We start from the raw sequence: 16,264 nt of genomic DNA, 5'->3' as shown, positions 1-16,264 counted from the left end.
AGGCACCATCTCTCCCTACTATACCTGTTATCCCACAGTCACACTCCCTTCCCAGAGACTATTATCCCACTGTTACTATAGGCACCATCTCTCCCTACTATACCTGCTATCTCACAGTCACACTCCCTTCCCAGAGACTATTATCCCACTGTTACTATAGACACCATCTCTCCCTACTATACCTGCTATCCCACAGTCACACTCCCTTCCCAGAGACTATTATCCCACTGTTACTATAGGCACCATCTCTCCCTACTATACCTGCTATCCCACAGTCACACTCCCTTCCCAGAGACTATTATCCCACTGTTACTATAGACACCATCTCTCCCTACTATACCTGCTATCCCACAGTCACACTCCCTTCCCAGAGACTATTATCCACTGTTACTACAGACACCATCTCTCCCTACTATACCTGCTATCCCACAGTCACACTCCCTTCCCAGACTATTATCCACTGTTACTATAGGCACCATCTCTCCCTACTATACCTGCTATCCCACAATCACACTCCCTTCCCAGAGACTATTATCCACTGTTACTATAGGCACCATCTCTCCCTACTATACCTGCTATCCCAAAGTCACACTCCCTTCCCAGAGACTATTATCCACTGTTACTATAGACACCATGTCTCCCTACTATACCTGCTATCCCACAGTCACACTCCCTTCCCAGAGACTATTATCCACTGTTACTATAGACACCATCTCTCCCTACTATACCTGCTATCCCACAGTCACACTGCCTTCCAGAGACTATTATCCACTGTTACTATAGACACCATTTCTCCCTACTATACCTGCTATCCCACAGTCACACTCCCTTCCCAGAGACTATTATCCACTGTTACTATAGACACCATCTCTCCCTACTATACCTGCTATCCCACAGTCACACTCCCTTCCCAGAGACTATTATCCACTGTTACTATAGGCACCATCTCTCCCTACTATACCTGCTATCCCACAGTCACACTCCCTTCGCAGAGACTTTACTATGGTGCCACCAGAAGACGTTGCTCCTCTTTGATGACAGTTCTATTATTCTATTATTAGCACAGTTATTTATTTCCCCCAAAATTTAAAGCTGTAGCTGTACCAATGAAGAATTCCATGCCTTTGCACCTAAACCAACTTCACCCCTGCAGAAATGAGATCATGAGTATAAATGATACAGAGAAGGAAGGATTGATGTATCTCCTGGCAGGTTGGTGCCTCTCCCGGTGCCTGTGCCACAGAAATCCAAACAGGTTATAGGACACAGATCTAATAAAGTCCTGCAGTTGGGATGCCGGGGAAATGAAATCATGTTACAGAGGAGAAATACAGCTTTGCCTGGTACTCAGAATCCAATTCAACTCTCAGTTTGATTTAATGATGAGCTTGATTGGCCTTTATTGGGGCTAATGTAATAACAGTAACCCATAAGAACCAATGAGATGTTTCCTTTTAAATAGCAACCATGCTGATGGTTGGTTGGTATGGGCAGGGGGCATGGGATGGTGTGGGGGCCGCCGACCCTGACTGGGCCTTTTAGGGTAAGGGCACACACTAAAATTTGGGGGGATTTAGTCACCCGGCGACAAATCTCCTCTTCTTCGGCAACTAATCTCCCCGAAAAGCCTTCCCATTGGCTAGAATCTAAATCACCGGGGGATTTAACTCGGATCGATTTGTTTTCTGAAGTCGCCCGACGTCGCCTCACAAGGAAACTGCTATCCCGTTGGTGATTTAGATTCTAACTGGCGGGAAGGCTTTTCGGGCAGATTAGTCGCCCGAAGAAGAGGCGATTTGTCACCGGGCAACTAAATCTCCCCGAATGTGTTCCCTTACCCTTACTGAAACTCAAGGAAGCCATGTAACTAAATGATCATGGATCCTCTTGAGGATGAATGTAGTAATATGTTTTCATTATCCATTTTAGACCCTTAGATTTAGGGATCAGAGTTATGTTGAAGAAGTGTAAGTCTTAGGAGTGGGTGAGAATCAGTATGGTAGTGGTATTGTTTACCTTTAACTTGCTAAACTTGTAAACTACAACTCCCAGAATTCTCAGCCAAACTGTAAATTCTGGGAGTTCTATTACACAAATCAGCTCCAGCCCAATCTATACCTTTTTTTTTATACCTGGAAAAGAAATACTCTGATTCCAGGCAGAGGTTTTTGTTTCTCCCCGGGTGCTGCCCAAAGATATTGTGTTTTTGCACCAATAAGAGCCCAGCTTGGTATCCTGTGACTTAAGGGCCTTTGAATTTATATTGAGCAGCGAGATTCCATGGATGATAAGGGGGTCGGGACATAAAGCTCATGAAACGAGGCAGATAAAAGAGAAGATGGTCGGTTGCCGTAGTGCTGAAGGTGCCTTATCTGATACTGACAGCTCTCGGCATGACCATCACCTGCACCATGCCTGTCTAACCCTCTGCTACACACATGTAATCTGCTACATGTATGTGCTCTGCTACATGCATGTGCCCTGCTACATGTATGTGTTCTGCTACATGTATGTGTTTTGCTACACAGATGTGCTCTGCTACATGTATGTGCTCTCCTACACGTACAGTATGTGCTCTCCTACACACATGTGCTCTGCTACACACATGTGCTCTGCTACATGTATGTGTTTTGCTACACAGATGTGCTCTGCTACATGTATGTGCTCTCCTACAGACATGTGCTGTCCTACATGTATGTGCTCTGCTACTCACATGTGCTCTCCTACTTGCATGTGCTTTCCTGCACGCATGTTCTCTGCTACATGCATATGCACTCCTAAATGCATGTGCCCTGCTACATGCATGTACTCTGCTACACAGATGTGCTCTGCTACATCAGAACTGGCTGACCGACAGTAGCGCTAAAGAGAAAATACTGTATAGATAGAGTCTTCTCACTCATGGGGGCAGATTCACTAAAGGGTGAAGTGGCTAACGCTAGTGACTTTTCGTTTTACTGAACGTTACCTTTTTTGCCAGAGTTGACTTTGCCACCTCAGACCAGGCGAAGTGTTAAACAGCAGCCGGATCTTCCTCAATCTTCTGTCACTTACATCATATCCTGTGAGCCGAAAATACATTAAAAATCAAAAGACACTGGCGACTTTTCCTTTTTTTAAGCGGGATTGGCTGCAAAAGTCCTAACTTGGACTTTTTTGGGGGTAACCGGTTTTCTCCAGACATTTTATAAAATATGGAACATTCATTATACAGTGGGCTCATGTGTAGGGCATTATATTAACTCTCTTGTCTTTATTAAGGTTCCCTGGACTTGTGTAATGAAAAGTGGTAATTTCAAGCATTTGCACCAACATTTATAATAAAAACTTCCATACAACTTTAAATTACCCGCCGTATGTAACCTAAGAGCAAGATCACTAGCACATTTTCGCTAGGCACAAACGCTAGCGCATCTTTGCTATGAAATGCTCGCACTGCTGAAGTAACACTAGCGAAAAGTCGCCAGCGTTCAGCACCCAGGGCACAACTTTGCACAGGGGCGATCCTAGGAATTTTGCCACCTGATGCGGCCTTCCTTTTGCTGCCTCCCCCACTCCTCCCCACGGTACTCACCATTTCAGCACTGGAGGGGGTCGGGGGCAGTCCACGTCACGCCGGAGGGGGTCCACATTGCTAGTGCAGAGAGAACCAATTTCCAGGTTGAAAAACAGAAATTTGGCTCTTAGTTACCGTGAGCTGCATTTTTGCCACCTCTGGCAACCAAGGGGGCGCTGCCGCCTGAGACTTTGCATATTAGTGAATTAGCGTAGTAGTAGCAAATTTGCGCCCGGCGAGGTTGTGCGATGTGTGCGAAGTCGTCGCTGGCTACAATTCACCGTTTAGTGGATCTGCCCCTTTATGCTCAGACACTACAGTATGAAAGTATCACCTGTTCTCTGCCCAGATCATTCCTTTTTGTGTGTTTGAATTCATACATGTTTGGGTGTGCTATGTTACTTCCCTTAGGGTATACACTAGCTTACTGACCACCATCCAACAGCCATTCTCCATAAAACCTACTAAAAATCTAATTTGCTGTGAATTGTCTCTAGCCTGGATTTGCAACAAAATCATGTCACTGCTAGGCAGGTTCCAACCAATCAGAAGTTCTGCAGGACGGTCCGTCCAATTGCAGTCCATAAACTAAACACATGCAGGAAATCCTGTTTGCTTCATGACTATGGACTATACACAAATCCAGCATGTGAGAAATAAGAGCAAATTAGATGAATTAATAAATATATAACCATTAGGATTACCTTATCCGGGGCAAAATTCAGTAACCTATGGGCATAAACTTCTTTTTTCTTCCAACCTGCCTTACTGTGTAGCTGTCAGGCCCGGATTTAGGGAAAGGCCCCCTAGGCCCGGGCCTAGGGCGGCAAGATGTTAGGGGCGGCAAGAAGGCGCCCCCTAACATCTTGTGTAAGTCGGCTGCTCCTGATAGATCCGGCTGGCTTTAGGACCGCTCCTCCAGCCTATCTCCCGCTGTGGCTCCGCCCCCTCCCACTCCTCTCTGTGCTCGTGCTGCTGCTGCCTCTGCTGTGCTGCGTGTGTCCCAGCAAGGTGATCTGTTCCTGGTATGTACATTTAATATTTCCCCTGCAGATCTGCTGTATATCGGCCATGTAGAGAAATATGTCATAGTCAACTTGCAGATTTGCTGGAGGTGCAGAATCACAAGTGTTCTAACTTCTAAACCTGTTACAGATTTTTTTATGTCCCTTTCCTGCTTCCTACAAAATGAAAACCATTTCAGTTCTTGTATTATAAGGGATAATGTACCCCCTACTGTAAATGATAAGGATATTAGAAGTCACTGAGGGGGTTCTATGGCCATATAAAGGCACAAGGCTGCAGGCTGAGTTATACAGGGAACTCTGAGTATCACTTATGTATTATAATGGATAATGTACCCCCTACTGTAAATGATAAGGATATTAGAAGTCACTGAGGGGTTGTTCTGTGACTATATAAAGGCACAAGGCTGCAGGCTGAGTTATACAGGGAACTCTGAGTATCACTCATGTATTATAAGGGATAATGTACCCCCTACTGTAAATGATAAGGATATTAGAAGTCACTGAGGGGTTGTTCTGTGACCATATAAAGGTACAAGGCTGCAGGCTGAGTTATACAGGGAACTCGGAGTATCATCATGTATTATAAGGGATAATGTACCCCCTACTGTAAATGATAAGGATATTAGAAGTCACTGAGGGGTTGTTCTGTGACCATATAAAGGCACAAGGCTGCAGGCTGAGTTATACAGGGAACTCTGAGTATCACTCATGTATTATAAGGGAAAATGTACCCCCTACTGTAAATAATAAGGATATTAGAAGTCACTGAGGGGTTGTTCTGTGACCATATAAAGGCACAAGGCTGCAGGCTGAGTTATACAGGGAACTTGGAGTATCACTCATGTATTATAAGGGATAATGTACCCCCTACTGTAAATGATAAGGATATTAGGAGTCACTGAGGGGTTGTTCTGTGACCATATAAAGGCACAAGGCTGCAGGTTGAGTTATACAGGGAACTCGGAGTATCACTCATGTATTATAAGGGATAATGTCTGCTGAGAAATAGGAACTACAAAGATTATGATGCTGCCAAGATTTGACTTTTTTATTTTATAATAAATATTTAACTGATGCTGCGGCTGCCCACTGGAGCACAATTGACAAACTTATCAAAACACATCTCTCTCTGCATCTATGTATAAAAAGGTGTCTATATATAGAGAATATATATAGATATATCTCAAACAAGCCTAACTGCTAGTTGATCCATCTGATCCACTTTTGCATAAATGTCCTGATTGGAAAAAGATTCACATCCAGAAAATGCGTGCGGGGGGGGGGGGCGGCACAGTAGCTGGGCCTAGGGGGGCAAGGAGGGTAAATCCGGCCCTGGTAGCTGTTGATTATAAGTTACAAACACATTCATTGGTTAAGAGCCCATATTTCTCTCAACTCCCTACAGCACAGCGCTGCCATAAATACAGGCTAATAAATTGTTGCAACCATCACAGGAGAGTGGAATAGCCATATAATAAAATATATACATATATATAACATGGTTTCTTGTTTAAATGGTAACAATGCAGTTAACGTATTAGCTCTGAGCGCACATTCATTTCCCAGTATCCGCGAGTCTCTCAATAAAATGATAATGCCACAATTTAGCTGTAAAAAATAAAATTTTCAGCCCAAATAGGCTTTTCAGACACTAATAAATCTTGTTTATTTTATTTCATTTCCGCAACATCTCCGAGCACAAAGCATCAAAGAGATGAATTGAATCCACCCAGGATGGACGTTAACAGGAGACAGCGAAATGGCCAAAGAGGAAACTTTTCCTTTTTAAAGAGAGGTTATTCTGAACACATGCTGTTGAATTAAAGGGACAGCAACACCAGCATTTGCAAATACCCTTCATATATTTACAGTACACAGGTTAAAGGATAAGTAAACCTTTAAAATAAGTGAATATAAAATTGATGAGGGGGCTATTCTAAGAACTTTTGTCATTTACATTCATTATTTATTTTCTTTTCATTCCAAGATATTAAGGGATACATGTACTGTTAATATGAATGAATTTTGTTACAACAGCGCCACCTGCTGGTCAGTTTCCCACCAGTCTGACCACCAAGTGGAGTTGCACCTACAGTCATCTTACTCCTTATCTCGTTGAGGTAGGTTATAAATGAAATGACAACATTTTAAAGGGATACTGTCATGGGAAAAAAAAATTTTTTCAAAATGAATCAGTTAATAGTGCTGCTCCAGCAGAATTCTGCACTGAAATTCTCAAAAGAGCAAACAGATTTTTTTATATTCAATTTTGAAATCTGACATGGGGTTAGACATATTGTCAATTTCCCAGCTGCCCCCAGTCATGTGACTTGTGCTCTGATAAACTTCAGTCACTCTTTAATGCTGTACTGCAAGTTGGAGTGATATCACCATCCCTTTTTCCCCCCAGCAGCCAAACAAAAGAACAATGGGAAGGTAACCAGATAGCAGCTCCCTAACACAAGATAACAGCTGCCTGGTAGATCTAAGAACAACACTCAATAGTAAAAACCCGTGTCCCACTGAGACACATTCAGTTACATTAAGAAGGAAAAACAGGAGCCTGCCAGAAAGCATTTCTCTCCTAAAGTGCAGCTACAAGTCACATGACCAGGGGCAGCTGGGAAATTGACAAAATGTCTAGCCCCATGTCAGATTTCAAAATTGAATATAAAAAAATCTGTTTGCTCTTTTGAGAAATGGATTTCAGTCCAGAATTCTGCTGGAGTAGCACTATTAACTGATGCGTTTTGGAAAAAACATGTTTTCTGATGACAGGATCCCTTTAACAAACAACAACCGACTTCCCTCCCCAGTTTTACATGAAAGATATTCTACATTTATGGATTGGGACCCAGTTCATTCTTACTAGGAATATAACACTGAGCCTAAAGCTTCTAGATCTCTAAGGGCACCTAAAACATATGCAACGTCTCTTCCCTGAAAAGGCAAGTAACGAGAAACACGTGTAACTATAAAAGGTTTTAATTGACTTCTGGGCTGCTTCCATGGATATAACGGCACGTTTCTCTTGTATCGCCTCTGGATTTGCTTCTCTTAGCTAAAAGCTTATGGTTCTGAAGCAGTCGCTGCTGTTTGAGGAGCATCACAATGAGACACCCATTGTACCGGGAGCAGCCAGTAACACCACCTTATTACTGATAATAAAAGCCCTGCCTGGATACATATGCACATTACGGATGGGCAATTGGTCTCTCTTTCCTTGTACGGCACTCTCTACCCACAACTTCATGCTCTCAACCAATTAGATGTTTTTTTTTATCTTCATTACTTGAGTCTGGATGAAGTGAAATCCCAGTACAGGCTTCTATCTCCCCCTATATCATGTCTGTTCCCCTCAGTGCTACACACTCCGAGATGTTATTATGTCTGATTTGTTACTGATTATCCAGTTTGGAAGTACAGCTTCCTGTATTAATATATAACTTCCTGGGATTATTAAGGCAATGGATCACTCTGTAATTCTGACACCCGGGTACATGCATCCCATGGTACATAAAGTCAGCTCTTAATAGAGAGTAAATAATCTGATCCAGAAATGCATCACCCTCTGCTGACATTTAATATATGACAAAGCTCTATGATACGAGGGAAAGAGCGCTCACAGGAGACTTGCCTCATCCCTAGTTGTACGTTCAGCTCTCTGTGTCCTGCAAAACTTCACTGCAGATGGATATGTTTCCACAACTGGCTACATCTTATCTCTTATTATTTCTCCTTGGAAAATAAATCCTCTGATATGAAACTTGATTATTCAAAGGCTTCCGACAGGTGAAGTGCCGGCCCTTCTTCAAGAAGGAACGGAACAATAGAACTAAATATTTAGTAATGTACCCCCTACTTTAAATGATAAGGATATTAGAAGTCACTGAGGGGTTGTTCTGTGACCATATAAAGGCACAAGGCTGCAGGCTGAGTTATACAGGGAACTCTGAGTATCACTCATGTATTATAAGGGATAATGTACCCCCTACTGTAAATGATAAGGATATTAGAAGTCACTGAGGGGTTGTTCTGTGACCATATAAAGGCACAAGGCTGCAGGCTGAGTTATACAGGGAACTCTGAGTATCACTCATGTATTATAAGGGATAATGTACCCCCTACTGTAAATGATAAGGATATTAGAAGTCACTGAGGGGTTGTTCTGTGACCATATGAAGGCACAAGGCTGCAGGCTGAGTTATACAGGGAACTCTGAGTATCACTCATGTATTATAAGGGATAATGTACCCCCTACTGTAAATGATAAGGATATTAGAAGTCACTGAGGGGTTGTTCTGTGACCATATAAAGGCACAAGGCTGCAGGCTGAGTTATACAGGGAACTCTGAGTATCACTCATGTATTATAAGGGATAATTAACCCCTACCTGCACCTGGGTCTATCCTCAAGCCTGAGTGAATCCAAAATACTGTTTAAAACCACTTTCTCACTTTCATGTCTTTATTCTACATACCACTTCAATGTTTCAGTCCACACCGGGGCCTCTGTGCCTGTGTGCTGGTCCTTACCAGACATATGAATTTTTAAATGATCACGCACCTCGACAGATCGTTTGGAGACGAGCCTGGACACATTTACTTCAATATATTGTATATATTAATTTTATAAAGTTACAGAATCCAGATAAGTGTTTAAAATTCTCATCCACTGAATAATAAAAAGTGGAGAATATATAAGAAAACAGTCGCCCTCATACAATGAAGTGACAGATGTGATATATTTGATCTGTCAGGGAGAAAGTGCTGCCGTTCCAATGCAAATCCTTTCTGTCCTCATTATATCAGGTTGTGATATGGAATTGAGCAAGGGATTCCCATACAGAGAGTGATCTTATAGCAAAATAAGTATACTGTCATAACCATCGACATAAAATGTATAATGCCAAGCAATTCATTTATTCCACTTTCTTAGCAGTGACTTTAAGCTTTTGGCTCCTTGGTTGTTGCTGAACAACAACTCCCAGCAATCAAACACTTACACTAGAGAGTTGTTAGAGTTAGAGATTACTGTACCAAAGAATTCCATTAATATATGTGCAAGTCCTAACTTGTTCCAATAAGGCATTAATATAATGATTTCACATGGCTATGATTTTTGGATCTTAAAGCTTAGATTAAAAAAGGTTACAGATATATGTAAAATACGGCTATGATGGTTATTTTTATACAGTTCCAGGGGTACCCAGGGCACAAATAAGCATCACCCCAAATCTCCCCCTAACTGGCCTTCAGACTGGGCCCCCTTAGCTCATAACAAGGTTACAGATATATAGAAACATTGGGGTAACAGTCACCCTGCTATAGTTCCAGGGGTACCCAGGGCACAAATAAGCACTCACCCCAAATCTCCCCCTAACTGACCTTCAGACTGGGCCCCCTTAGCTCATAACAAGGTTACAGATATATAGAAACATTGGGGTGTCACCCTGCTATAGTTCCAGGGTACAAATAAACACTCACCCCAAATCTCCCCCTAACTGACCTTCAGGCTGGGCCCCCTTAGCTCATAACAAGGTTACAGATATATAGAAACATTGGGGTAACAGTCACCCTGCTATAGTTCCAGGGGTAACCAGGGTACAAATAAGCACTCACCCCAAATCTCCCCCTAACTGACCTTCAGACTGGGCCCCCTTAGCTCATAACAACGTTACAGATATATAGAAACATTGGGGTAACAGTCACCCTGCTATAGTTCCAGGGGTACCCAGGGCACAAATAAGCATCACCCCAAATCTCCCCCTAACTGGTCTTCAGGCTGGGCCCCCTTAGCTCATAACAAGGTTACAGATATATAGAAACATTGGGGTAACAGTCACCCTGCTATAGTTCCAGGGGTACCCAGGGCACAAATAAGCACTCACCCCAAATCTCCCCCTAACTGGCCTTCAGGCTGGGCCCCCTTAGCTCATAACAAGGTTACAGATATATAGAAACATTGGGGTAACAGTCACCCTGCTATAGTTCCAGGGGTACCCAGGGTACAAATAAGCTCTCACCCCAAATCTCCCCCTAACTGGCCTTCAGGCTGGGCCCCCTTAGCTCATAACAAGGTTACAGATATATAGAAACATTGGGGTAACAGTCACCCTGCTATAGTTCCAGGGGTTAGAGTCCTGCAGCGGGTCGGGTACCCGCAGATACCCGCGGGTTACCCGCAAAAACCTGCAGTACCATGCGGGTTTTTCGTTGAAGTTCAAGGTGCGGGTATACCCGTGGGTCGGCGGTTCTGCGGGTTTGCGGGTTGCGGGTCGGGCTGCGGTTCTTCTCAATATAAATATTTGCTCCTTTTTTCTGGTCACGTCCACTTCCGATGATGTCATTTCCGGTACACAATGACAGCACTTCCAGTTTTACTCCCTTTTTTCTGATCATATGTACTTCCGATGATTGTACTTCCTGATTCTTGATGGTCAGCGGGTCGCGGGTCCGGGTTGCAGAGAAGGTAATTGCGGGTCGGGTTGCGGGTCCAAGCGGGTAAGAATGCGGGTTGCGGGTGTGGTTTGCGGATTGCAGGTTGCGGGTATGGGTCGGGGCCCAAAAAATGGACCTGCGCAGGACTCAACCAGGGGTACCCAGGGCACAAATAATCACTCACCCCAAATATCCTCCTAACTGGCTTTAAGCCTGCACCCCTGTAGCTCATATCATAGTGAGCCAACCTCACAAGTCAAAATGACTGTGTATATTGGGGACGATGCCCCTAGGACCATCAATGGGAGGGATAGTAAGAAGTCCTGGGTATATTGGATTATGAGGCAACAGGCAATACATAGATGACATACAGATCCAGGTGTGGGACCAATGTGCACCTGTATCCAGCCTTGTGCATCATGAGACATAAGAGATAAGTTTACCCAGTTATAAGCAGCAAAACTAAGTGTCTGTTGGTTACTAGAGATAACAAGGCCTGAGCAAAATCTGCACCTATTTTATAACCCCAACAGTTTCACTGAGTTGATGGGAGATGTTCCTTCCATAATTCAGAACTTTCTGGATAATGAGTTTCCAGATAACGGATCCCATACCTGTGTGATGTGATGTATACAAAAAGAAAAGGAAAGTGTCAGGAACCCAGTGCTAACCGTGCCCAAATCAATGAATGTCTTTGAGGTCCGGCAATGCCATAAGCATAAGTAGCGAGGATCTTAAATAATAGATGCCAGGCTGGCTTTGAAGTCTGTGCTCTGTGAGTTGATGTAAGGTCAGGTCTGACCCCGTTACCAGCAGAGATGGGAGTAAAGGAACAAAACATGGTGAGTTTATAGCTGGTTCCACTTTATAGCCAGAAGGTCATCCAATCATTACATCTAACCAACCGAAACACTGGTGCAAGTTTAGCCTCTCGGGACAATTGTTATTCCAAAACACAAGTGATTTTTCTGGCAGATTAAAAAAAAAGTCAATCATCAAAAAGTAACCAAATGGTATTGATAGCTTTGTCACTTGCAGTACCCCATCTGCAAACTGATCTAATCAATCTCCCTTGTTTCTCCTTTTACCTTTACTACTCATGGCATGGCTAAAGGTAGCCATACACGGAGAGATCTGCTCGTTTGGCAATGTCGCCAAACAAGCGGATCTCTCTCCGATATGCCCACCTTGAGGTGGGCAATATCGGGCTGACCCAGGGGCGCTCCGCCAATGAGGCGAGCTGAGCCGCTCGCCTCAGGCGGCAGCGCCAGACAGGATTCCAGGGGCGGCAAAAAGCCGCTCCTGCACCTTTAAGAGCCGAATTTCCGGTTTTTAAACCGGAAATTCGGCTGCGCTATTGCGAGAGAGCGCAATTGCGCTCTCCGCAATCGTGTTCCTGCCTCCCCTCGCCGACAGGTAAGTCGGTGCGGGGGGTGGCAACCGTGGCATTGCAGGAGTCGCCTCAGGCGGCTCCTTCCCCAGAAACGGCGCTGGGCTGACCCGATTGTGGGCCCCAGGGCCCAAGGATCAGATCCTAACGAATGGGAACGGGCGGTCGGATCACAGGAACGCATCAACGAACAGATGCGGCCGCGATCCGACTGGATTTTTTGTCCCATCCCATCGAGATCTGGCCAACTTTTGGCCAGATCTCGATCGGGGAAGCCCGTTGGGGGCCCCATACATGGGCCATAAGCTGCCGACTCGGTCTGTCGGCAGCTTTTATCGGCCCGTGTATGGCCACCTTTCAGCACCAGGGGTAATCTTTATCTCTTCACTTCTTAAATCACAATAATTAACTATATACTGCTACAACATTTATCCATGTCTTTTTTCCTTTCCTGCCTAGACTACTGCAAACTGCTACCAACTCTCCTCCGAGCTGGGTGCGGATCCTGTAATGGCAACATTTTGTGGGTTAGGGTCTGGTGTGGGTTGAGTCTTCCCTGACCTGACCTGCACATGACTACAAAATGCTAGCTATCTGTATAACAGAACATTCTGTCCCAGTGGCTGCACAGATCCTATCTGATCCCCATTGTAAGCAGCAGTCCTGTCCTGCTTTATGGCAGCTGAGATTCTAGCTATCTGTATAACAGAGCATTCTGTCCCAGTGGCTGCACAGATCCTATCTGATCCCCATTGTAAGCAGCAGTCCTGTCCTGCTTTATGGCAGCTGAGATTCTAGCTATCTGTATAACAGAACATTCTGTCCCAGTGGCTGCACAGATCCTATCTGATCCCCATTGTAAGCAACAGTCCTGTCCTGCTTTATGGCAGCTGAGATTCTAGCTATCTGTATAACAGAACATTCTGTCCCAGTGGCTGCACAGATCCTATCTGATCCCCATTGTAAGAAGCAGTTCTGTCCTGCTTTATGGCAGAGATTCTAGCTATCTGTATAACAGAACATTCTGTCCCAGTGGCTGCACAGATCCTATCTGATCCCCATTGTAAGCAGCAGTCCTGTCCTGCTTTATGGCAGCTGAGATTCTAGCTATCTGTATAACAGAACATTCTGTCCCAGTGGCTGCACAGATCCTATCTGATCCCCATTGTAAGCAGCAGTCCTGTCCTGCTTTATGGCAGCTGAGATTAATCTAGCTGTTTAAACTGCAACCCAGTGGGAAGTAAATAAAAGAACCTATAGAAATAGCAAACTGCTGCCATCTTGTGGCAGGTTGCAAAATGACAAAAAGTTAGAACAGGTCAACATTCAAATGTTTTAGGGCCCTAAATTTAATTTGCAGTGGGACCCAGTTACATCTAGTTAAACCACTGGCCGCAGATGTCAAAAGTATTCAACATTTCATGGGGGAACCCTTCCCTTCATCAAAAATGTCTTTCACTGACACAAGCGATATACACCTTTGCTCAGAAGGAATCCATGCTGCTTTCTCTGTATATTGTCTTTTAAAGATTAGTATCAACTAGCATCAGCTCGGTGGCAACCCTAATTTAATAATGCTGTAAGTTAGGCTTTATTAATTAATGGCCCCAGATTCAGAAAACTGGAGCGAAACTGGTGAAATTGTGAAAAAAGTATATGGAGGTGTAAAAATTAAAAAAAAAAAACCCTGCTAAATAAATAATTAATGAATGTAACATAGTAAACATAAAAGTGTAAATATAAATAAATATATATAAATATATATCAACCCCCCCCCCAATATCATTCTAATGAACTTTCCAATTGAGTTGTATTAAAAGGGGCATAGAGTCACGGGAGGAGGGGGTCATTCTTCCACTGTATAGAGCACTGGTAAGGCCCCATCTAGAATATGCCGTACAGTTTTGGTCTCCATCACTCAAACAGGACATTATTGTATTAGAGAGGGTACAGAGAAGGGCAACTAAGCTGGTAAAAGGTATGGAAAATCCTCGGGAGTTCACGGCAGCCATCTTCTTTTCTCCGTTAAACAGAATCTGCATCGAGGGGTAAGTAAAAAGTTAGGGGCATTTGCCTGGGGGGGGGCAACTAGGCTGGGGGGGGAGGGAGGTCTACATAGGGGGGGTTTTATGTTACAGGTTGAATTCTCCTTTAAGGCAAATGTTGAGGAGCCTAAATTCTATGGCTTTGTTATAGTTCTGCCCTTAAAGGAGAACTAAACCCCCTTGCTAATAAAAAACCCTACCCCCTACACTCCATTGTCCCCCCTCCCTGCTCCCCCCGCATAGTAGTAAAATGCCCCAAAGCCGGTAATTACCCCTCAGTGCAGAGTCAGACGAGCAGAGCTCACGATCTTCCCGCGCTTTGGTAATCTTCGGCGCATGTACAGTTGTATCAAACCGGAAAAATGCTCCAACCACGAATGCGCCGATAGGGTGCTTACTTACTGAAGATTACCGAAGCGCTGAAGATGGCCCCCGTGAGCTCCACTGTGCTGACTCTGCAACGAGGGGTAATTACAGGCTTTGGGCCATTTACTTGTGTTAACTCCTGTGCGGGGGGGTGGGGAGCAGGGAGTGGAAGGGTTTTTATTAGCAAGGGGGCTTAGTTCTCCTTTAAGTTGAGCATACATGGTCAGACTTTTTTAATTGGAGAGGTCACCATACAAGCGGATCCGGCCCTGATTTGGCCATTGACATGCTGGGCATAAGTAGTGTGTGGGCACAGTGACATGGCCGATTTAACACAATCTGGTTGCTGTGGTCTGTAGCATTTGCACATCATACACAGAGGAAAACTGTTAAGCCTGACAGGTAATATTTTTTAAAACGAATGCTTAAAGGGGTTGTTCACCTTAGCTTTTTATTCAGCAGCTCTCCAGTTTGCAAATCTGCCCATATGGTTGCTAGGGTTCAAATTACACCAGCAACCTCTGGATAGGGTTGCCACCTGGCCGGTATTATACTGGACTGGCCGGTAAAAGTGATGGCTAATCCCAATGTTATTAATAGGGAAAAAAGTTAAAATATAGGAAGGCCGGTATTTTTTTCCAGAAAAGGTGGCAACCCTACCTCTGGATCAACTAGCAGTTAGGCACTTTAAAAAAAAAAGTTAAAAGGTTGAACTTGATTGGACGGGTTTTTTTTCAATGCGTTCAGCCGCAGGGGAGCGCAGGAATAGACGCATTTTTTTCAATGGGGCTGTACTCACATAGGTGAGTGTAGGCACTGAATGCAGGAAAAATGCAGCATGTTGCGTTTCAACCTGCGTTTGGCGCCTACATGCGCCTGTGTGAGTACACCCCATTGAAAAAAACGGAATGCGTCTATTCCTGCGCTCCACTGCGGCTGAACGCATAAAAACGGAACCCAGGGGAGCGCAGCTACAACCGTTTGTCTGTAAAAGCCCTAAAGGGATTGTTTATCTTTGAGATAACTCATTGTATAATGTAGAGAGTGATATACTGAGACAATTTGCAATTGGTTTTAATTTTTTGTATTTTTTGAGTTATTTAGCTTTTTATTCAGCAGCTCTCCAGTTTGCAATTTCAGCCATCTGGTTGCTAGGGTCCAAATTCCCCTAGCAACCATGCATTTATTTGAATAAGAGACTGGAATATGAATAGGAGAGGCCTGAATAGAAAGATGAGTAATAAAAGTAGCAATAACAATACATTTGTAGTCTTACAGAGCATTTGTTTTATAGATGGGGTGGTGGAAACACTATTTTCCCACCAGGTGTGACAATATCTACCTTACAGACTGACTTCCGGTTTAAAATCTACTTGTACAAAAAAAAAAGTCCAGAACATTTAGCGTCTGTATCTTTTATTTTCTTCTTAAGGGGTTGC

The sequence above is a fragment of the Xenopus laevis genome, chromosome 1S (genome assembly GCF_017654675.1).
Source record: "Xenopus laevis strain J_2021 chromosome 1S, Xenopus_laevis_v10.1, whole genome shotgun sequence".
Taxonomy (NCBI): Eukaryota; Metazoa; Chordata; class Amphibia; order Anura; family Pipidae; genus Xenopus; species Xenopus laevis.
This window is presented reverse-complemented; position numbering follows the sequence as displayed.